The sequence below is a fragment of the Leucoraja erinacea genome, chromosome 1, assembly GCF_028641065.1.
Source record: "Leucoraja erinacea ecotype New England chromosome 1, Leri_hhj_1, whole genome shotgun sequence".
Lineage (NCBI taxonomy): Eukaryota > Metazoa > Chordata > Chondrichthyes > Rajiformes > Rajidae > Leucoraja > Leucoraja erinaceus.
In genome coordinates, this window is record NC_073377.1 from 146,264,829 (window position 1) to 146,290,557 (window position 25,729).

Consider the following 25,729-nt stretch of genomic DNA (forward strand, 5'->3'; position numbering starts at 1 on the left):
GGCTTTGAGAGGAGGAAGATCATATGGAGAGAGCTGTGGACCATGGAATCAAATAAGTTGAGCTTCATTATCAGAGCCACATATGACGTCCTTCCCTCTCCCACAAACCTAAATCTTTGGCAGTGAGAGGATCCAGCCTGCCCACCTGTGTGCAGTTCCAGCAAACCTCAAGCACATCTGGTCAGTTGTAAGACTAGCCTAACAGAAGACAGATGGACCTGGTGACACAACCAGGTGCTGAGGTGTTTGGCAGCTGAACTCGAGTGCAAGAGAGTTACCACCAACGCCATGCCTATCAATGCCCAGATAACATTCCTGCAAATACCATCCTTCATCCGGAAAGGAGCGAAATGGAGGACTAACCCCTCGCCTCTCAACTCATGCCCACTGAATGCAGCCAGGGACAAAAAAATGCGTGTTGACCTAGGCCAGAGGCTTTAGTTCCCAGTTGAAATCGCAGTTACCAACCTGCGACCAGACCTCGTTCTCTGGTCCAACTCCTGTTGGCGTGTTTTCATCATTCAGCTGACGGTCCCATGGGAGGAGGCTGTGGACGAGGCTTATGAAAGGAAAAAGCTTCGATATTCAAACCTTGCAGCAGAGACAGAGTAGCGAGGTAGGAGGGTAAGGGTGTGTCCAGTGGAGGTGGGGTGCAGGGGCTTTGTAGCCAGTTCCACCGCTCCTGAGGGGTAATAGGATTCAAAGGGCAGGCACAAAGGAGGGCAATAAAAGAACTTGCCAATGCCGCCAAACGGAGCAGTCACTAGCTGTGGCTGAAGAGGAAAGATGCTGTCTGGGCTGCCACGTGACCATCTAGAGGTTAACAATAAGACACACACCCAGGTCTGATCAACCTGCAGTGGGCCTGCCTCGACTGAGGGTGTCTTTTGATAAAAGGTTGAAACACCCAGTGACGTTGAGGTACACAACTGAAGATGTGTCTGATTGTTAGCAAATTCACCTAGTGGTCATTACCAAGAATGTCAATTGTAGTGAAATCTTAGCGATTGTAACACCCAGTCCTACTAATCAATCAATTCATATAATTTGCACTAACCTTTCGTGGTGAAGTTTTACAACCAAATAAATGGTTCTAGGATTTTGATAAGGCCTGCTCTGAAGTAGCATGGGATAGCACATGATTGTAGTGGAGCTCTTCATATTATCTCTGTTTCTTTCCACACCGACTTGATGAAAATGACCAGCTTTCACAGTTTTTATTTCAGACTTCCAGTATCCACAGTATACTGTGTTTGAATATTACCAGAATGGATGCTCTAACATCCATGGATTAGAACAGGGGTGGGGAACCTGCGGCCTTAAGGCCATATGCGGCCTTCTAGGCCATTAAGTGCGGCCTTTTGAATAGATCCAAATTTTGTAGAACAAATCCTTTTATTTTTTATTAATATGTTTTTGTTCATCTTGTATTATTTTTATTTTAATTTTAAAATGAACGTATTTAAAATACCAAATAGTAAAAGAAGATTCAACACAAATAATCGTGCAGACTGACGGTCACAATTAAAACATTAGTAAGTCATGAAGGCTATTGTAACAAAATAATGGACATTTTGAAGTATATCTAATTGAAGTTTCTTGGAGGTGACATTATTAGATTACAGCTAACTTGAAGCGGCATTCCGACCTGAAAAGGTTCCCCACCCCTGGATTAGAAGGTACAATGCTTGATGATACAAGTATATAGTTGTTATTGGAATCAGATTGGCTCTTTTAAAGCAGTTTTGCCTCCGTGTTATGTTTGGGCTTGAATAGGATTCTTGCGCATACAGGTTTGGGATTATAGTCCTGTGCAGTGCAGAAGGGGAGCTGCTACGTTGAAGGTTCTGCTTTCAATGTGAGATATTAAACTAAAGCACATCTGCTCCTTCAGAAGAGTGCTTGACGAGTTTATTTTGAGGACTATGCAAGTTGGTCAATATTTATCCTTTGAACAATGTCTCAGAAAGAAAAAATATGTTCAGTATCAATTTGCTACTTGTAGGAGCTTGGTGTGCACGGAGAAAAACAACTGTGCACGTCTTAAGTCACATTGGGGCTTGCATTTCAAAAAAAGTACTCACTGTTTGTAAAATACTTCGAGATGACTTCAAGGTCAGCAAAGTCACCGTCAAAATGCAAGTTCTTTCTTGTGCCAGCATTGAGTGACTTTGAATCTGCGGTAGTAACAAGTATTTCTGTCTCCTTTTTTTTCCTTTGCTACCAGTTTCCACACTTTTGACTGTCACTTATGATTAAATCTGGCACCCTCAAAGCTAAGCAGATACGTCTCACGTGGTTCAGATTACATTTGGCTAAGTCTCAAGTTTTCACCTCGTTTTCCAATAGCTTCCTATTTGCTCTTGGGCCATCCATCTCTGTAAATCCAAACAACAAAGCAAAAGGGGCATTGGTGTTTTTTCCACATCATTATGATCAGCAGGGTCGATCGTTTTTCTTGAACACTTCTGCAAAAACATTAAAGTCAGCTTAGTGCCAAATTCTACTGTCAAATTTATTCTCTTTGGAACCATGACTTTGGTCAAGTTTGTAAACCCTGGAGGCTACAAGCGGGCTAGAATTTCCATTCTCCATTTTAATTACCAGCCAGGAATAGGTTTATGAATTTCCTGGCTGTTAACTCAAAAGCAGCGGGTTTGTAATTGGTGAAAATTACCCAATTAAGTACTCAGTTCATGACAATCAATGAGTCACACAAGACTGATGCTGTTTATTTCAAATACAATTTTTTTGTGGAAATTTACCCCTGGAGAAACTAGGTAATGATAATACGAGAACATGATTTTTAATTAGTATATACCATTAAAGAATTATAAAACTACTTTTCTCAAACTGATCGACAACTATAACAGTATGACTGACTTGTCTATTACTGCTCGTGATTTTAGAAGTTCAACTTTCAGTGGGATAATTAATGGCTCATTATGTTCCAGTTAGAGATTGATAATCCCCATAGTTTCTGTGACTTTAGATTGATGACCCTTTTTTTGTTCACAATTACAGGTTTGCTAATTTGTCACATGTGTATTTTAAATTTGCCTTCTTTAGAATAGGTGAAATCAATGCTGGTGCATACTGTGTAGAGAAGGCAGACTGAAAGGATAAACTGCTACTTTGAATCTTAGATTTGCCTTCCAAAAATATGAATGTATGAAGGTATAACTTAAAACCAAGAAACCAAAACCAAGATGTTGACTTCATTACTAGGTTTTGCCTACACAAGATCTGAAGAAGGGTCTCAACCCAAAACGTGACCCGTTCCTTCTCTCCCGAGATGCTGCCTGTTCCGCTGAGTTATTTCAGCATTTTGTGTCTATCTTCGATTTAAACCAGCATTTGCAGTTCTTTCCTACACATAAAACCTTAATCAGCTACTTACAATTAAACAATTACACATGTGCCTTCTGGCAACCAAAATTGTAACATATGTAAAAAGCACACAAAGTCCTGGAGTAACTCAGTGGGTCGAGCTGCATCTCTGGAAGGCACGGACAGGTGATATTTTGGGCTGGAGGTTCTTCAGTCTGACTCAACCTGAAACAGTCACCTATCCATGTCTTCCAGAGATGCTGGCTGACCCGCTGAGTTACTCCAGCACTTTGTGTTTTTGTTTTGTAAATCAGCATCAGCGGTTCCCTGTGACTAATAGCCAACATATAATGGAGCATATAGTCTTTTGGGTTTCCCCAATCATCTGCTATGAGTTACAACATGATTGGCAGAGGTTCTGGCACAATGGCATACAGAACAGTCTGGGAAATGAATAGCATGCGATCTTCTGTTTTGCGTCAAAGCATAGCAGGTGGACATGGTGGGTTCCTGAAAAGTAAAATTTTAAGAACAAGAACTCTTCCTCCAAAAATGTTAATGCGACAAAATATTCTAGATAATAATATAATATACAGCCACCTCCACATCATCTGTAATGAATTGCATAAATATCTTGGGTGTACTCAATTTGACTAAGAAGAAACTACTTAAAATTTCCTGAATTTAGACAATAGACAATAGGTACAGGAGTAGGCCATTCGGCCGTTCAAGCCAGCACTGACATTCAATGTGATCATGGCTGATCATCCCCAATCAGTACCCCGTTCCTGCCTTCTCCCCATATCCCCTGACTCCGCTATCTTTAAGAGCCATATCTAATTCTCTCTTGAAAGTATCCAGAGAACCGGCCTCCACCGCCCTCTGAGGCAGAGAATTCCACAGACTCACAACTCACTGTGTGAAAAAGTGTTTCCTCATCTCCGTGTTAAATGGCTTACCCCTTATTCTTATACAGTGGCCCTTGGTTCTGGACTCCCACAACATCGGGAACCTGTTTCCTGCCTCTAGTGTGTCCAAACCCATAATAATCATATGTTTCAATAAGATAACCTCTCATCCTTCTAAACTCCAGATTATACAAGCCCAGTGGCTCCATTCCCTCAGCATATGACAGTCCCGCTATCCTAGGAATTAACTTTGTAAACCTACACTGCACTCCTTCAATAGCAAGATGTCCTTCCTCAAATTAGGGGACCAAAACTGCACACAATACTCCAGGTGTGCTCTCACTAGGGCCCTATACAACTGCAGAAATACCTCTTTGCTATACTCAACTCCTCTTGTTATGAAGGCCATCATGCCATTCGCTTTCTTGACTGCCTGCTGTACCTGCATGCTTACTTTCATTGACTGATGAACAAGGACCACCAGATCCCGTTGTACTTCCCCTTTTCCCAACTTGACACCATTTAGATAATAATCCGCCATTGTTTTTGCTACCAAAGTGGATAACCTCACATTTATCCACATGAAACTGCATCTGCCATGCATCTGCCCACTCACCCAACCTGTCCAAGTTACCCTGCATTCTCATAGCATCCTTCTCACAGTTCACACTGCCACCCAGCTTTGTGTCATTTGCTAATGTTACTTGGAATCCATCTAAATCTTTGATGTATATTGTAATTAGCTGCAGCCCCAGCACCGAGCCTTGCGGTACCCTACTCGTCACTACCTGCCATTCTGAAAGGGACCCGTTAATCCCTACCCTTTGTTTCATGTCTGCCAACCAATTTTCTATCCATGTCAGCACTCTACCTCCAATACCATGTGCCCTAATTTTGCCCACTAATCTATGTGGGACCTTATCAAATGCTTTCTGATTGTCCAGGTACACCACATCCACTGGCTCTCCCTTGTCCATTTTCCTAGTTACATCCTCAAAAAAATCCAGAAGATTAGTCAAACATGATTTCCCCTTTGTAAATCCATGCTGACTTGGACCGATCCTGTTACTGCTATCCAAACAGTTTGCTTTTCTCAATTCTCCAGAGTAGTGTTCTATCCCGGAGGCAGGTTCGCCTGTAAACAACCCTATCTCACCCCATGTATATATGCCTGCATAATGGAAACCCCCACCACTGGTTAGTGAAATACAGTGATATTGGAAACAAAGGGAGGCAAAGGGAGTTTAGGAGAGTTCAGTTGTTTGTGAAGATTGCACCAATATTTCTAGTGAATGGCCTTGAATATGCCGTCGTGTGGAATCACAGCATGTAGGAAGCAGAAAAGAAGGAAAATATAGACCATAATCATTTTATCAATACCATCTTGGTGATCTGCCCCAATTAATTATTTTTCATTGAGCAAAAGATAGACACAAAAAGCTAGAGTAATTCAGCGTGACAGGCAGCATCTCTGGAGACAAGGAATGGGTAATGTTTCGGGTTGAGACACCTCTCTCTCCATAGATGCTGCCTATGCTGTCCCGCTGAATTATTCCAGCATTGTCTGTCTATCTTTGGTTTTAACCAGCATCTACAGTTCCTCTTACAGAAGTATTTTTGACTGTTCATCTGGTGTTAACTGAGTTAGTGGGAAGTGGGAAACCTAACAGGATGAATTACCCTTAGCACGCCATCCTTTTAATATGGCAGGACTGTCAGGGGGCAGGTTAGGTAGGTTTAAATATGTAAGTAAATGTGTTCCTATAGGCAGTTCAAGTACCAGGGAGCGCAGAGGTCGCAAAAGATAGGCAAAAGATGCAAGGATTTGGAAATAATTGTTTTCTTCAATGCAGATGGTGACTATGATTGGGAACTCACTGCATGTAAACAGGGAGTAAATTAAAATCAATCATACTTTTCAAAAGAGATTTGGATAAGCAGAATTTCCAGGCCTCAGGGAACTGGCAGAGGAATAGAACTGCATGGAATGGAATTCAGGGAAATGAAGCTGCAAGCATTGTCTGCAAAGAGCCATTAGGAACTCAACATGCCAGAAAGCTTTCTTCTGTGTTGTTCATAAATAACAGGAGTAGAATTAGGCTATTCAGCCCATCGAGTCTGCTCTGCCATTCAATCATGGCTGATCAAACTTTCCTTCTCAATCCCATTCTCTTGCCTTCTCCTTCACCTTTAACTCCCTTACTAAACAAGAATCTGTTAATCTCCGCTTTAAAACTACCCAGTCATCTGTGGCAATAAATTTCAGTGATTCACCATCCTCTGGCTAAAGAAATTCCTCCTCATCTCCTTTTTAAAGGTACGTCCTTTTATTCTGGGGCTGTGCCCTCTGGTCCTAGATACTCCCACTAGTGGAAAAATCCTCTCCACATCCACTCCATCCAGGCCTTTCACTATTAAGCAAATTTCAATGAGATCCTTACTCATCTTTCCTAACTCCAGCGAGCGCAGGCCCAGAGCCATCATATGTTAACCCAATCACCCCCGGGATCATTTTTGCAAACTTCTTATGGACCTTCCCCAACAGCAGCTCATCTTTCCTCAGGTATGGGGACCAAAACATGCTCTAAATGCCATCTGACCAGTGCCTTATAAAGCCTTGGCATTAGATCCCTGCTTATATATTCAAGTCTCTCGAAATGAATGCTACCATTGCATTTGCCTTCACTACCGATTCAGCCCACAAATTAATCGTTATCTATAATTAACAGTGAAAAAGCCAATGAAGATCTATAATTCTCGAAGGAAAGATGAAGAGGTAGCAGTTGGTTTCAGTAGTAGATTTCCCTACCATATTCTCCTCGCTCCACTGTCATTTTACTACTTAGTATCAGGTCAGGTAAAGGATACATGGCATTTCTGCTTCTCACCTTATTTCTTGGTTTCCTAATTCACGTTGCAATTTCATATTCAGTGTTCAGTATAAAACACAGAAGAATATGGTAAGATAGACACAAAATGCTGGAGTAATGCAAAGGGTCTGACAGCACCTCTGGAGAACAGGTGACGCTTCGGATCGAGACCCTTCTTCTTCAGAATATGTTTTCAGACAGATGTTTTCAAGAGAGCATTAGATTTAGCTCTTTGGGCTAAGGGAATCTAGGGATATGGGGAAAAAGCCAGAATGAGGTGCTGATTTTGGATGATCAGCCATGATCATATTGAATAACAGTGCTGGTTCGAATGGCCTTCCTGCACCTGTTTTCTATGTTTCTATGTTTCCTATATGGTAGATTAGCTGTAATTTTGTGATATTGCTGCCAGCTGTAAAGTGTTACAATTTCATTGGGCTGGGTTATGTGGAATCCATAGAAAATTGTTGGCTGCCTGCAGTAGTTACCCGAGTGAGTTCTAGGCTATCACATCTACGTTGTGTATAGGATGCCCTGAAGATCAGATGCTCCGTGTTTGCGAAAGGAAGGCAGCCAGCAGTGGAGGGGCCAGTCAGGTGCAGCCGATTTGGGAGAGGCTGTGCATTGAGGTACAAGTGCTGTGTATGAGGGTAAACCTGTGTCGAGGCTTTGACTTGAATGATATTAGTGAGGAGGTCGAGCAGATGTAGAATGTACAATAAGGCAAGGTGCATTTTCTCTCTAATTTGATTGCGATTTTGAAGAATTAATCAAGGTTCATGAGGGCAGGGCCATGGAAGAAGTCTATATAAAATTCAAGAAGGCCTTTGATAAGGTTCCACATGGTAGGCTTCTCTCGAAAATTAGATCGTATGGCATTCAGGGAGAACTAGAAGTCGTAAGGCAGGGCTTGGCTTATTGTGTTAAGTTTTTGTTACCCTGCTATCGGAAAAATGTCATTAAGCTGCAAAGAGTGCAGAGAAGAGTTGTGAAGATGTTGCCAGGACTTGAGTGTCTGAATTACAGGGAGAGGTTGGGCAGGTTCGGACTTTTGGCTGGAGTGCAATAAAAAAAAAGAAAGCCTTGTGGGCTGTCCCACTTTTTCGGTGACTTCCGGCATCCGTCATAGGTCATTGCAGGTCGTCGAAAATTTTCAACATGTTGAAAATCCAGCGGCGACCAGAAAGACGCTATGACTCTTTGGACGATTGAGGAGACTACTCACGACCGTACAGGCGACACCCTGGCGACATGTCATGGGGTGAAGCCTGTATGGTCTTGAGTAGTCGCTTAAAGAGTCGTACCTTATTCTGGTCGCCGCTAGATTTTCAACATGTTGAAAATTTTCGGCGACTTGTAATGACCTATGACGGGTGCTGGCAGTCGCCGAAAAAGTCACATAAACTGGACGGGACCATTAGGTTTAGGCTTAGGTTCAATATTTCCACATATATCAAGGTACAGTGAAAATCTTGGTTTTGCATGCTATCCAAAAATATCAGATAATATCAAACATAAAATGTAATGTAAAATGGAATTTTGATTTCCCAAGATGTAACACCCTGCACTTATGCGCACTAAGCTCCATTAATCATTCCTTCGCCTAATTGCCCATCTGATCAAGAATCAGATAAGTCAAACAGAAGTACGATAGATTACACAGAAAAGCTGGAGAAACTCAGCGGGTGCAGCAGCATCTATGGAGCGAAGGAAATAGGCAACGTTTCGGGCCGAAACCCTTTAGAACCAATAGACAGAAGGGTTTCGGCCCGAAACGTTGCCTATTTCCTTCGCTCCATAGATGCTGCTGCACCCGCTGAGTTTCTCCAGCTTTTCTGTGTAACCTTCGATCCTCCAGCATCTGCAGTTCCCTCTTTAACAGAAGTACGATAGAGCAATGGGGAAGATATCTATCTATATTACTAAAAGTCTGTTCTTGACCGGTTTTGGCCATCTGTGCTGCGATTTCTGAGAGAACGCCGCCACCTAACGCCATCATTTTTGGCCACCTTGCTCAGAGCCCCCCCCCCCTCCGCCGCATGTCTGCCAAGGATTTTTCCCGTCGATGAAAATTGACAGAGATATTAATGTTTTTACAAAATTCCCCATTCTCTCTGCTGCCCCCTTGTCTCTACCCAGGGGGTATAAAACCAGGAAGTGGTGTGCCTCACTCACTCTTCAAGATGGAGGAAGGCAGAAGGTCACGTTTCTCTGAGCTGTGAATAACACTGAACACATGTCTACTCAAATGTAAGTGCCCTTAGTGGTTCTAAAATGCTTGCAGAATGTGTCTATTGGTTCTAAAATGTTTGCAAAAAGTGTCTATTGGTTCTAAAATGTTTGCAAAAAGTGTCTCTTTTGGTTCTACAATGCTTGCAGAATGTGTCTATTGGTTCTAAAGCTTGCAAAAAAACGTCTATTGGTTCTAAAGCTTGCAAAAAAAGTGTCTATTGGTTCTAAAGCTTGCTAAAAAAAATGTCTATTGGTTCTAAAGCTTGCAAAAATATGTCTATTGGTTCTAAAGCTTGCAAAAAATGTCTATTGGTTCTAAAGCTTGCAAAAAAAATGTCTATTGGTTCTAAAGCTTGCAAAAATATGTCTATTGGTTCTAAAGCTTGCAAAAATATGTCTATTGGTTCTAAAGCTTGCAAAAAGTGTCTCTATTGGTTCTAAAGCTTGCAAAAAAAAGTGTCTATTGGTTCTAAAGCTTGCAAAAATATGTCTATTGGTTCTAAAGCTTGCAAAAATGTGTCTATTGGTTCTAAAGCTTGCAAAAAATATGTCTATTGGTTCTAAAGCTTGGGTGTGGCTTGAAGTTGAAAGGCACTATTTACTGAAGATGGTGGCTTGGGTGCAATGGCTTGAAGTTAAAATGCATTACTTACTGCAAATAAGGATGTGGATGCATTGGCTTGAAGTTGAAAGGCACAACTTACTGCAAATTGTGGCTTGAAGTTGAAAGGCACTACTTACTGCAAACGGTGGCATGAAGTTGAAAGGCACTACTTACTGCAAATGGTGGCTTGGTTGCTTTGGCTTGAAGTTGAAAGGCACCTTACTGCAAATGGAGGCTTGGGTGTGGCTTGAAGTTGAAAGACACCACTTACTGCAAATGGTGGCATGAAGTTGAAGGGCACTAATACTGCAAATGGTGGCTTGGGTGCTTTGGCTTGAAGTTGAAAGGCACTACTTACTGCAAATGGTGGCTTTGGTGTGGCTTGAAGTTGAAAGACACCACTTACTGCAAATGATGGTTTGGGTGTGGCTTGAAGTTGAAAGACACCACTTACTGCAAATGGTGGCTTGGGTGCTTTGGCTTGAAGTTGAAAGGCACCTCTTACTGCAAATGGTGGCTTGGGTGTGGCTTGAAGTTGAAAGGCACTACTTACTGCAGATGGTGGCTTAGGTGCAATGGCTTGAAGTTAAAATGCATTGCTTACTGCAAATGGGGGCGTGGGTACATTGGCTTGAAGTTGAAAGGCACTACTTACTGCAAATTGTGGCTTGGTTGCTTTGGCTTGAAGTTGAAAGGCACTACTTACTGCAAATTGTGGCTTGGGTGCTTTGGCTTGAAGTTAAAATGCATTACTTACTGCAAATGGGGGCGTGGGTGCATTGGCTTGAAATTGAAAGGCACTACTTACTGCATATGGTGGCTTGGTTGCTTTGGCTTGAAGTGAAAAGGTACTACTGTAAATGCACTTACTTCCTGTTTGCACTGTATATTGATTTTAGATAAAACGCTACCACTTACAGCTGTGATTTTTGGCCATCTTACTCCGTCCCCCTCCGCTGAGCAGGTGCAGAGAATTCTTCCCATCAATGAAAAATAAAAGTGTTATTAGTTTTTAAAAAAATGTTGAGAATCTCTCTCCTGTCAATCACTCCATGAAAGCCACACCTTTACCGGGGGGGGGGGGGTTATAAAACCCGGAAATGTGGGTGTGGCTCAGTGTCTGCAAGATGGAGGAGGGAGCGGTCATGACTCACTGTCTTTAGTGGCTTTGCACCCTACTTCAAATTGTATGAAACTGCACTTGAATTTGGTGGCCTTGCACCCTGCTAGAAGTGGTAAGAAACTGCACTTGAATTTGGTGGCTTTATACCCTGCTTGAAATAGAATTTCAAGGATTAGTCGTGAGTCAACTACCAGCCCACCAGCCGTGAGTGAGTGAGTTACCAGCACAACAGGCTTGATTTTGACTGAGACGCCATCCCAAGAATCCATTTGGCGCACAATTTGCATACTAGCCCTCTGGAAACCAGTCCCTTCAGCTCACAACACCCATACTAGCGCTCCAGAAAGCCGCCCCCCAACTGGCCACCAATATTAGAATTGGTGGAGAGGTGGAATATTCCGTTGGATGACCAGCCCTCCTGTGTGATGCTGGGACCCAACGGGTCCCACTTAGTCTAGTATAGTATATAAATGTAGTTAGAGCTATCAGCAATGTATAACCTGTTCCATAGACAAAGTCCAATTTCCTCAATGGAGTGGAGGTGAATCAGATAGTTCTCTAGCTTATAGAAGGACCGTTCAGAAGCCTGGTAACAGAGGGGTAGAAGCTGTTCCTGAATCTGCTGGTGCACACTTTCATGCTTCTGTAAAATAAGTAAAACTGTCAATCTGCTATTGCCCATTTTGCACTGTCACCCAAGGTCAAGATCTAGTTGTGCACCTCATGAATAATTAGAATACAATTCAATATTTATCCAGCGTGCAATGTATTTGCCAATTTTGTCCACTTGCTTCCTGAATTTGTAATCACAATTTTATTTTCATTGTAATTTCTCAAATATTCAAAAAGAAAGTTCCACTTAAGACATTTAAGGTCCAGCAAATGTTGAACAATAAATTCTACTAAGGAGCTTAATGAACATTTTCATTATTAATATGAAAGTCATAAACATTGTGTCAGAGCAGTTTCGATATTCGATAAATATTTGATAAATGTTAAGAGTTTTTAGGAATTGCTTCAAATTTCTTTTTCACCACAGCATTAATTGGATGAGCAAATGGTTTTTCATTTCATGTGTGCATACATAGCAAACAGTTACCTTTTAATTCCAAAACATTTGATTTTAATTTCTTTATCTCAACATTAACTAAAGTAATAAAACTGCAAAGGTTTATTTCAAATATGGCATTGTTATTTTCGATTAAGTGTAATTTTGAGAAGTTTTGTTTGAATAAACACCTATTATTAAGGTCGGATTTTTTCTCCCCTCTTTTCTGCAGAGTTTTAAGCAGTGTTTCTTTTGCATTTTGCATGACTCTGGGGTTTGCAGCCATTGCCTGTCAGGTCACTTTAAATCACTTAGAATTCATTGGAACTGTTCTGTGTTGCTAATTTCTCTACTGGGATGTGCAATTTCTGCATGAAGAATTCCCGAGAATCATGGTGGGAGTGTGCCGAAGCAATTAATGAAGTAATAACAGAAGTGCCTTTTTCATTATTTAATATTCATTTAATGTTGGATTTAACTCTGCATTAAAATGATGTATGAAAATATTCATTTAGGCATTTCTGTATATTTGGAAATAAATTATTGCCTGACCCTTTGTTGCCACTTCCGCTGCATACAATCCCACAAATACATTTTATTTGGGTTGAACAAATTAATTATTTTTTAAAAATGGTCTTATTATTCGTGATGCGTGATTTATTCAAGAGAAATAAAAGCTATGCTGATGGTTATGAGATAAAACACAAAAACAATGGGACAAATCATTTCTTGCCTGAATGACACAATGATGAATTGCACACTTGATGGAATAGTGCCTTAGGAGATTGTGTTCAGACAGTGCTGTGTAAATCGGAAAGTTCTGCTCTTCAGCTGGCTTCATCCCTATAGCTTGCTGCTTGTATTCCTTGCGGCAGCATGAGGAACTGGGCTAAATACTTGAAACTAAATCAATTCAGAAATTAAACAATCAAAGCATACCAGAGCTTAAATTTAAAGTGTATCAATCTTGCCAAGGATTCCCCAAGGTAATTTTGAATTTAATTGTAACATTTTGATTGGACTTTATTAATATTATTGCTGTTTCTGGCTGGATAACCTTTTGGTCCTAAGGTCTTATCTGTGGCCTTATGGTCTAAAGACTCCAATTATCCAGATCTAAGCCAAATCAACGTTGGGAACATTATTGTAGTTCCTCAGTACTCCTGGCCTCTTATTTAAGAAATGATACAATAGCACGGCAGCACAGTGGCACAGCGGAAGAATTGCTGCCTTACAGTGCCAGACACCTGGGTTCAATTCTGACTATGGGTGCTGTCTGTACGGAGTTTGTATGTTCTTCTTGCAATCGCTTGGGCATTCCTCGGGTGCTTCGGTTTCCTCCCACATTCCAAAACGTACAGGTTTGTAGGTTAATTGGTTTCAGCAAAGATTGTAAATTGTGCCAAGTGTGGAGCACACTTGCTAATATTTGGGGATTGTTGGTCGGCGCAGACTTGGTGGCTGAAGACTGTTTCCGCGCTGTTTCTCGAAACCAAACTAAACTAGCATTGGAGGCAGTGCAGAAGACATTCACTGGGTTCATTCTTTGTATGATAGGATTGTTTAATCATGAGCTCCAAAAAAACTATACATGCTGTTCCTTGTTTCTACTGTGTAGGTGGATGTTTAACGGTTGGCATGAGCATGGTAGACAGGAGGGCTTGTCTCATATTAAACGACACAAAAACTATTGACGTAAAATAATATTTAAAAGAATATGTTATACCTTTTACTCCTTACCCTTGGGTTAAGACACACTATTAAAATCACGTGCCTGATGTGGCAACAATGGGGGATCAGAATGCCGGCTGTTGCGCCATTGAGTATTCACTAATTTTCTGTTTACAAACGGCTCTGAATGTCGAGATCTTCCTCTCATTGAAATACTTGAATATTGCTATTTCCCTTCAGCCGCTTTGCCCGAGAAGATTTGTTCCAATGCTACTACAATATCATATGACATGATACGATACTATACGATACAAATTAAATTCCTCGTATGTTGCAAAACATACTTGGCTAATAAAGTATTATTGTATTGTATTGGATGAATCGATTATGCAGCCCAAATGGAACGTAACCAAGCACACAAATGTAATTGCTGAAGTCTCGCAAATTGTGTTAATTGATTGGACAACGATCTATGCCACACTGCCAGTTGCTGCTTCCATGCATTTTTTTTTGTCTTCCTTGACATGCAAGACTTGTAGCTATTTCTGTTTCCTCACGTACAGTACAGACACATTAGTTCACGAGTCATCGATGCTGACAAATCCAAGGTGAAGATTTTCATCGTTGGCATTTGACCATTTAGATATTCGCTTAGACAAGGATCAATAAACTGTCATTTTGATTTAATTTGATTTGAGTTGACCCTCGATCACTGAACTAAGAGACAAATCTGACCTCTTTACGATTCCATGTCCAAGTCAACATTACTTCAGAAGATTGTGTTTAATTTCTGAGCTGCATTTCATAGGTGGAGTTCAAGTTTGTATTTGGCCAATGATAATTACGTTTTTTTTTTGTGCAGAAATTGCAGCTGAGCCTTGAATGAGCAAAGTGAGTAGAAGTGGGTCAATTTGGTATTGAAGGAGGATTTTGTTTCTTCATCCTTGGTGTTCAAATGCGTCAGCATGTATGTATATGACTCAACGTGACATAAACCAGCAAGATGTGTTAGGAAGAATCACCTACAATGTGGAAAATAAAGGCCGGGGGGAAAAAGTAGAAATATTTTCACAACGGTACATCTGTTCGAGCTGCTATCTCACAGAGACAGAGACAAGGCTAACAATGGCCTGTTTCCTTTATCATCGTTACTTTTGTGCATATCTTTCATTCGTTTGTTCTATATCTGTCTACATCACCGCCTATATCTCTCTTTTCCCTCTCCCCTGTTTCTCAGTCTGAAGAATGGTTTTGGCCAGAAACGTCACCTTTTCCTTTTCTCTAGAGATGCTGTCTGACCCGCTGAGTTACTCCAGCTTTTTGTGTCTATCTATGATCTTGACCTTGGGTGCTGCATGTGTGGAGTTTGCACGTTCCCACTGTGACCCTGTGGGTTTCCTCTGGGTGCTGCAAATTCCTTGCACATCCCAAGGATGTGCAGGTTTGTGTGTTAATTAACCACTGCGACTTGCCCTTAGTGTGTAGGGAGTGGACATAAAAGTGGAATGACATGGAATGAGCATAAAAGGTCTGAAGATAGGTCTTGACCCAAAACGTCACCTATTCCATCGCTCCATAGATGCTGCCTCACCCGCTGAGTTTCTCCAGCATTTTTGTCCACCTATGAAAGGATGATCAATGGTCAGCATGGACTTGGTGGGCCAAAGGGCCTGTTTCCATGCTATGTCTTTCAATTCATTTCAATCAAATTGTCCTGATTGCATAACTTTGAGGGAAGAGCAACAGAACCTCAGATGCACCATATTTCATAGCTCCTTCACTTAAATTTGGTGAAAGATGAAAACATCCCAATAGGTATTTACTCCACTTGAATCAGGCAGAAAGTTGGTGAATGCTGTGAAACCAGTGCTGGAGAAGGGGAAGAGGGACAAAGAGGAATTGAAGAATGGAATTTGCAATTTTTTAATTTTGTGCGGTTGATAAATCATGATCGTATTAATGTTGATTTATGATCTTGCAAAGCTTTGCTTCAAAATACAAAGGTTAAATATCTGGCGGGTCACTGAATAAGCCTACAGCTTCTCATGTAGTGAATTTGTTGTTATTCTTAATATGTTACCGGCAGTTTGCCTGAAAAGAAAACCTAGTTCAGTTTCCATTTCTTTGTATTGAACATGTCTGCAGAGAGTTGCAACAAGGTGTAGGTGGATTTTAAGAAACTATTCCATTTGCCTATCCCCGTTCATGATCATATTTTTGTAACCAAAACCAACTTGGGATGGAGGTGGAGGTGAGTTTTAGCTGCACAGTTGCTGCAACAACAAAATGTTAACATAACCTAGAGTTGTCATTTTGTGACAAAACAAGGATGACTCTCTCTGAAAATACACTTAGCAACAAAGGACCCATTAAACTGCAAAATAGGAAAAAGCAGAGTCATGCACTCTACAGATAAAAAATAAAGATAGAGTATGGAAACAGGCCCTTCAGCCCTGAGTCCACGCAAACAATAAAGTCACACTAGTTCTAAGTTATCTCAATTAACTCATTCACTCCCTACACACTAGGGACAATTTACAGAGATCAATTATCTTACATAGCCGCATATGTTTAGGATGTGACCAGAGCACCAGAGAAATCCAAGTTGGATACAGGGAGAACATGCAAACTCCACGCAGACAGCACCCGAGGTCCGGATCGAATCTTTGGCGCTGTAAGTCAGCAACTCTACCACACAACCAGATATAGAGGATGCCAATTTTTAATCACTGGGGAACAACACATCTTTGCTGTTTACTTTGTAAGTGTTAAGGGGCTGTCCCACTTGGGTGACCTAATTGGCGAGTTTAGAAGAGTTTGAAAAAATGACATGTCAAAATGACTACAAAAAGTTGTAAACACTGCCCAGTCCAGCATCGGCTCTGACCTCCCTACCATTGAGGGGATATACCACAGTTGCTGCCTCAAAAAGGCTGGCAGCATCATCAAGGATCCACACCATCCTGGTCACACACTCATCTCCCCACTGCCTTCAGGTAGAAGGTACGGGAGCCTGAAATCTGCAACATCCAGGTTCAGGAATGGCCACTTCCCACACTGCCACCATACTATTAAACTCAACTCAAACAAAATCTGAACTTTAATTAGCCTACTGCACTTTATATGTTTATTTATGTGTGTATATATATATTCAATTATAGATGAACACACTGATCCTTTCTGTATTATTTATGCCTGCAATATTCTGTTGTGCTGAAAGCAAAGCAAGAATTTCATTGTCCTATCTGGGACACATGACAATAAACTCTCTTGAATCTTAAATCTTAAATCTTGAATCTATGTTGAAAACCTCCTTCGACCTCTTTCGACTATGTTGAAGACCAGTTTCGACTAGCTACGATTAACTTCTGGAAAATTGGACTAACTTCGGGAAAATCCGAATAGTGGAGAGTGAAGACGACCTCCTTCGATCTCCTTCGACATCCCTTTGACCTCCCTTCGACTATAATGAAGACTATCTACGTCTAGATTTTTTCCATGGCGACCTTTTTTTACTCGTGGGCATTTTTTTAACATATTGAAAAAAAGGCTGTGACCTAGCTGAGGCCTTGAGTACGCAGAGACCACTCTCCAACATGAGGAGAGTTACAAAGACCTCTTACGACCTCGTGTCGACCATGCTGTGAGTACGAGTCGAGGGCAAACTTGACAGAACTCGCAGGTTAGGTCGCCCAAGTGAGACAGCCCCTTTAGCATGTCAAACATTTGTTTAACCCTGTTTGTTCGCAGTCAGAGGGGTTATTAGTTATTCATCTCATGGTGGTTATAGGATTCTACTCTGTGCTGGAAAGCTGTCAAATGTCTCCATGCAACAATAGTCAATGGACTTCAAAACTCATTGTCCATGCAAGATCTTCAGAGATTGGTATAAAATATGTTGCAGTATATTTTTTCAGAAGTGGGAATTCAATCCTATGTGGACTGTGGACAAAATATTTGTCAAAATGTGTGTTCAAACACATGTTGGAAAAGTAAATCATTTCCACCAGTCACTTACAATGAGAACAATGTCAGTAAAATGTAATGTTAGTCAAGTAGATATGGAATGGAAAACTCACTGAAAAAACAGCAACGAGAAGATTTAAATCACAGTATTCAACAGATGGAAACCATCAACTATCAATCGCGTGATTATTGAACCAATGACTCAATATCTATTCTGCAAATAAATATTTTGTGATGTTTTCTTGGCAGACTCAGAACTTCAAAATTGTGGATTGAAGTCAGAGAGAAAAGGTAAGCAAAGCTCACCTGACCTGAATGCCCCCTATTTCATAAAGGGCATTCAGGTAGACTGCATGGAACTGCAGGCTGCTGTTTCCATCCCACCTCAGCTTTTAACAGCTTATCCCTTAACCTGAAGTAAGGAAGGAAATTCAAATTTTAAGCCCGCATAGTCTTTTTATTGCTGTCCGAAAGCTTCAACCGGTGCCCCCACCCCCCCGAGCCCCCCACGCTCTATTTGTCCTAGTCGCATGGAAGGCCTGGTACCCCAACCAAATGGGGCTGGGGGGTTGTGGGGGCTGGGGGGTTCGGGGTGGGGCTGTGGAGGCATAGGGGATTGTGGGGGAGGTCTTCACCCTCCAATCCCAATTCTCCTACAACTGACTTACATTAATGTCAATTGACAGCAGCCAATTAACGTATCAGTCAGCACATCCTTGGGATGTGGAGAGAAACTGGAATCAAGGGACTCTCACACAGTCCACAGGAACAATGTGCAAACTACACAGACAACACCCAAGGTCAGGATCGAACTCACGTTGTTGGAGCTGTGAGGCAGCAGCATTATTCACTGCACTACAAAGTTGCCTTCATGTTTTCGTGAAAAAACATGAAAACAGGCCCTTTGGCCCACCATCCACACTAATTCTATGTTATGTCACTTTCTCATTCAGATTCAGATTCAGATTCAGATTCAATTTTAATTGTCATTGTCAGTGTACAGTACAGAGACAATGAAATGCATTTAGCATCTCCCTGGAAGAGCGACATAGCAAATGATTTGAATAAAAAATAATAAGTGTCCGGGGGGGGTGGTGATTGGCAGTCACCGAGGTACGTTGTTGAGTAGAGTGACAGCCGCCGGGAAGAAGCTGTTCCTCGACCTGCTGGTTCGGCAACGGAGAGACCTGTAGCGCCTCCCAGATGGTAGGAGGGTAAACAGTCCATGGTTGGGGTGAGAGCAGTCCTTGGCGATGCTGAGCGCCCTCCGCAGACAATGCTTGCTTTGGACAGACTCAATGGAGGGGAGCGAGGAATCGGTGATGTGTTGGGCAATTTTCACCACCCTCTGCAATGCCTTCCGGTCGGAGACAGAGCAGTTGCCATACCATACTGTGATGCAGTTGGTAATGATGCTCTCGATGGTGCCGCGGTAGAAGTTCACCAGGATCTGAGGAGACAGATGGACCTTCTTCAGTCTCCTCAGGAAGAAGAGACGCTGGTGAGCCTTCTTGATCAGAGTTGAGGTATTGTCTGTCCAAGAGAGGTCATCGGAGATGTTGACTCCCAGGAACCTGAAGCTAGAAACACGTTCCACCTCCGTCCCGTTAATGTGGATGGGGGTGTGCGTGCCGCCTCTGGACTTCCTGAAGTCTACAATGAGCTCCTTGGTCTTCAATCCCTAATTATGCAATATTTTTAGAGCCCAATTAAACCTACAAACCCGCACATCTTTGAGATCTGTGAACAAAACAGGAGCATCCAGAAGAAACCCAGATGGTCACAGGGAGAATGTGCAAACTCCACAAAAGCAACACCCGAGGTCAGGACCTGGGTCTCTGGCACTGTGAGGCAGTGGCATTACCAGCTGTACTTCTGTGCCGCCCCTTTCTTGATTCCAGACATAAAAAGCATTTTTTTTTTCCATTGTGTAGATTTTTTAATTTTCATTCCAAGCCTTATGCTCATGAAATTTCAGGTTTTGTACCAAATTACTTGTAGCTCTCTTGCTCCAAGCAATATCACTTTCAAATGGATTGCATTATGTAATAGACTGAATACCAGCAAATGTGGAAGGTTTTCAATGCATCAGTTTGGACTGTAGTTCCATCCAGATGCCACAGGCATGAGGACCATGCAGTGGAAATTTATGTGGATCTGGAAAGATTTTCTTTTTCCAAATTCCGTTTCTTAAATAAAACACATTTCTCTTATTATTCTGGTTGAGTGGTGCCAAAATAACAATCTTGCTCTCATTATCAGCAAAACCAAGGAGCTTATTGTTGATTTCAGGAAGAGAAAGACGAGAGACTATGCACCCGTTTTGATCGGTGGGACCGGCTGTGGACAGATTCACCACCTTCAAGATCCTGGGCATACATATTTCTGATGATCTGTCCCAGTCTCAGCACATTAATGCAATTACAAATGACACACATCAATGTCTCTACGTCCTCAGAAATTTGAGTATATCTGGCATGCCAACAAATACCCTACCAAACCTCTACGGGTGTATGGTGGAGAGCTTAGACTGGTTGCACCCGAGCCTGGTTTGGTAATTCAAATGCTCAACATTTAAGGAAGTTGGTGAAAGTGATAGTCATTGCCTGGCCCATCATGAAGAAGGGTCACAATCTGAAACGTCACCCATTACTTCTATCCAGAGAGGCTGCCTGTCCCACTGAGTTACTCCAGCATTTTGTGTCTATCTTCGGTTTGAACCAGCATTTGCAGTTCCTTCCTACAACTTAAGTATTGAGTTCCCTTCGGACAAAATCATGAGAGACCTCTTCCACCCCTGCAACGGACTGTTCCAGCCGCTACGGTCAGGCAAACGCCTCCGTTGCCATGCAGTGAGAACGGAGAGGTTGAGAAGGAGTTTCTTCCCAGAGGCAATTCGGATTGTAAACGCCTTTCTCACCAGGGACTAACTCTACAGAACGTTTTTCCTTCTATTATTTATTATGTAAAAGAATATGTGTGTTATGATTGTGTTTATAATTTGTTTGGTTGTTTTGTTGTTTGTCTTTTGCACAAAAGTCCGCGAGCATTGCCACTTTCATTTCACTGCACATCTCGTATGTGTATGTGACAAATAAACTTGACTTGACTTGACTTGACAAAGGAACCTACAGAAATCACCACCTCAAGAAGCTAGCTAACATTATCAAAGGCTCACACCACCATCGCCATGCTCTCATTTTGCTGCTAACATAGGGAAGAAGGTACAGGATGCACTGCTAATGGTTGTTTGGGTTGAAGTAAAAATGCACCGCTAATGGTTGTTAGTGTTTAAAAATACTCTCTCCTGTCGATCACACCATGAAGGCCACACATTTTCCGGTGGAAGAGGGAAGGATTATAAAGCCCGGAAGTGTGGGTGTGGCTCAGTCTCTGTATGATGGGGGAGGGAGAGGTCACAACTGTGTGATGTTTTGTGTTGTTTTATGACGGTTTTATGCTGGTTTCACCTTGCTTGAAATGGTATGAAACTGCATTTGAATATGGTGGCCTTGCACCCTGCCTGAAATGGTATGAAACTGCATTTGAATGTGGTGTTGTTGCACCCTGCATGAAATGGTATGAAACTGCATTTGAATTTGGTGGCGTTGCACCCTCCTTGAATTGTATGAAACTGCACTTGAATTTGGTGGCATTGCACCCTGCTTGAAGTGGTATGAAACTGCACTTCAATTTGGTGGCCTTGCACCCTGCTTGAAGTGGTATGAAACTGCACTTGAATTTTGTGGCCTTGCACCCTGCTCGAAGAGGTAAGAAACTGCACTTGAATTTGGTGGCCTTGCACTCTGCTTGAAATGGAATTTCAAGATATAGCCGTGAGTCAACTGCCAGCCCACCAGCCGCGAGTGAGCTGCCAGCACGTCAGGCTTGAGGGACTGAGCTGCCACCCCCAGAATCCACTGCTAATGAAGTAAAAATGCACTGCTAATGAAGTAAAAATGCACTGCTAATGAAGTAAAAGTGAACTGCTAATGAATTAAAAATGCACTGTTGATGAAGTAAAACTGCACTGCTGATGAAGTAAAAATGCACTGCTAATGAAGTAAAAATGCACTGCTAATGGTTGTTTGGGTTAAAGTAAAAATGCATTGATAATGATGTAAAAATGCACTGCTAATGCTGTAAAAATGCACTGTTAATGATGTAAAAATGCACTGCTAATGATGTAAAAATGCATTGCTAATGAAGTAAATATGCACTGCTGATGAAGTAAATATGCACTGCTGATGAAGTAAATATGCACTGCTGATGAAGTAAATATGCACTGCTAATGGAGTAAAAATGCACAGCTATTGAATTAAAAATGCACTACTAATGAAGTAAAAATGCACTGCTAATGTAAAAATGCTCTGCTAATGGTTGTGCACTGTAATGAAGTAAAAATGCACTGCTGATGAAGTAAAAATGCACTGCTGATGAAGTAAAAATGCTCTGCTAAAGAAGTAAAAATGCACTGCTGATGAAGTAAAAATGCACTGCTAATGAAGTAAAAATGCACTGCTAATGAAGTAAAAATGCACTGCTGATGAAGTAAATATGCACTGCTAATGAAGTAAACATGCACTGCTAATGAAGTAAATATGCACTGCTGATGAAGTAAATATGCACTGCTAATGAAGTAAATATGCACTGCTGATGAAGTAAATATGCACTGCTAATGAAGTAAAAATGCACAGCTAATGAAGTAAAAATGCACTACTAATGAAGTAAAAATGCACTGCTAATGTAAAAATGCACTGCTAATGGTTGTTTGGGTTGAAGTTGTTTGGGTGATGAAGTAAAAATGCACTGCTGATGAAGTAAAAATGCACTGCTGATGAAGTAAAAATGCACTGCTGATGAAGTAAAAATGCACTGCTAATGAAGTAAAAATGCACTGCTAATGAAGTAAAAATGCACTGCTGAAGAAGTAAAAATGCACTGCTGAAGAAGTAAAAATGCACTGCTGAAGAAGTAAAAATGCACTGCTGAAGAAGTAAAAATGCACTGCTGAAGAAGTAAAAATGCACTGCTGAAGAAGTAAAAATGCACTGCTGAAGAAGTAAAAATGCACTGCTAATGAAGTACAAATGCACTGCTAATGAAGTAAAAATGCACTGCTAATGAAGTAAAACATGCACTGCTAATGAAGTAAACATGCACTGCTAATGAAGTAAAAATGTGGGACTTGAGGGACTGAGCTGCCACCCCAATAATCCATTTGGCCCACAATGTCCATACTAGCCCTCTGGGGACCAGTAGAACCTGCAACCAACAACACCCATACCAGCTCTCCAGAAAGCCCCCCCCCCCCCCCCCCCCCCCCCCCTCTCCCACTGGCCACCAATATTAGAATTGGGGAGAGGTGGAACGTTGCGTTGGGGGACCAGCCCTCCCGTGTGAATATGGGACCCAACGGGTCCCACTTAGTCTAGTAATTTATTGTATATTTATTTGCTGTGGTTGCTTTTAATGTGCCCATAAAACTTCAGCTAGTAAGAATGTCATTGTTCAGTTCCTGGGTTCTCATGATAATTAAACAATCTTTGTTTCCACTAGTGGGAGATCATCAAATCAAATCAAATTTATTTATAAAGCACATTTAAAAACAACCCACATTGACCAAAGTGCTGTACAGGTCAGAGCAATTTGAGTTACCATGCAGCACATAAATAAGATAAACACAACACTATGGAATTTACCATTAAACATAAAAACAAAGTTCAGTCCTCTTCCTCTTGTTCACTTGTTCGGACCAGAGGATGTGCCTTTAGGAAGGAGATGAGGAGGAATTTCTTTAGTCAGAGAGTGGTGAATCTGTAGAATTATTTGCCACAGAAGGCTGTGTAGGCCAATCAATAGTTATTTTTAAAGACAGAGATAAATACATGATTGATTAGGACGGGTGTCAGCATTTATGGGGAGAATCCAGGAGAATGGGGTTCGGAGGGAGAGAAAGATCAGCCATGATTGAATGGCGAAATAGACTTGATGGGCCGAATGACCTGATTCTGCTCCTTGTAAATCTTGATTCAGTCAGTAAGGATCTAGCTGATGGAATGAAAAACTTCCTTTGTTAATTGACGATTAAGATCCTGTGGGAAATGAATACAAATGATTCCAACTGTGTTTCCCATGGGCTTGGTCTTTGAGCCAAGTTGAATCCAGTCATTCAGATCTGACTCGGATAAGCCTTACGCCCCTGTCCCACTTAGGAAACCTGAACGGAAACCTCTGGAGACTTAGCGCCCCACCTAAGGTTTCCGTGCGGTTCCCGGAGGTTTTTTCCAGTCTCCCTACCTGCTTCCACTGCCTGCAACCTCCGACAACCACCTGCAACCTCCGGGAACCGCATGGAAACCTTGGGTGGGGTGCAAAGTCTCCAGAGGTTTCTGTTCAGGTTTCGTAAGTGGGACAGAGGCATTACAATAACAGGGTCAAAAATGACAAATCTACATTAATCCTGTCGGTTGGCGATGATGCATAACATTGTGGCAGATTAAATGACACCACACTCTGCATTTAATGTGAGTGGGAACACTTTCTGTTAAGGAAAGACCTGGTTTACTTCTGTGTAATGTCCAGCAATTTTAAGAATACAAAGGTTAACTGGAGATAAGTGCCAGGTCTCGAAGTAAGAGGCACTACTGAGGCGAAATGGAAACAGAGGAGAAAGGTCAACTCAATTAATAGTGATCAGAAAGCACTGAGCTTAGACTGGAGGGTGTAAAAAGTTCCTGTCTTGAAATCATAGTAGTAGAAGGATATTGAATGAAGACATTAGTCTTCCAAGTCCTTTCAATCAATCAATTGATGGTTGAACTGCATCTTAACTCTACTCACTCACTCACCTTGGCTACATGAACCCTGATACCTGTGTGGAAAATCCATTAAACTGAATTTTAAAATAGTGTAGCATTGAGATTAATATCAAATTGAATTAGACCTACTGTCACATAGAATGTACTAACAGTATGATATTGTCACATGTGCTACCATTTCTATAGGTATCTGAATGTGTTATGCTTATAACTGCAACAAAGGAATATGTAAGGAAATCATGAGATGGCAAAAATGGAACTTGCACAACATTTTTTTGATCTTTAAGTTATTTTATATTGATAAATGACTGCACATTTGTATCAACGGTTTATTATTGTAGTTACTTTACCAACACGGGCAAAATTAGATTGAATGAAAAGGCATTGCCATTGATTTATCATTGATTTATTGGTAATGATTTATTACCAAAGTACAGTGGAAAATATTGTTTTGCGCACTATCCATGCTGACCATACCATACATGAGTATGACAGGTAGTGCAAAGAAAATAAACACAGCACAGAATATAGCTTTACAGCTACAGAGAGAGCTCAACTAAAATAAAAAAATCCAAGTGCAGCAGCGAGTTCGGTTTCAAGAGCCACTGTTCATATTCAAAAACAGATGCTGCTACAGATATTTTTTGCAGCCATATGATATTTCCTAATTTTGAAAAAAACAAATACAAAAGAAACTTATGATTTCTCTGTCTTTTATCTTTTTCAACAGGTGTGGTAAAGTGTTAAATCTGTAAGTGTTTTCTAACCTGATAATGACAAATCCCTTAGACCAATCCCTTTGATCTTCTGGTTTCAGTAGCCTGCACAACATCCAGTAAATTGATTTGGTTTGTTTCAGACAGCTTTTCAAAAAGGTTGGCTTTTAACTTTAATAACGTTTGAAAAGGGATATTTTAGCTTTCTAAATTTGCCGTTTTCAATCGTAAACTGTGATATGACATAATTTCTCCTTTGCAAAGGGTTTTTGAATGAGCATATACAACAAAAATAAATAGGTAGGGGAGGTGTTTAGTGAATATGTGCAGAGATTAATGTATTAAAAAGTATACTTTACAATATCACAACATTTACCAACATATCAAGATATGGTAATTTTCACCTGGACTTGCTTAAAAGAGCTAATTTAGCATATAGT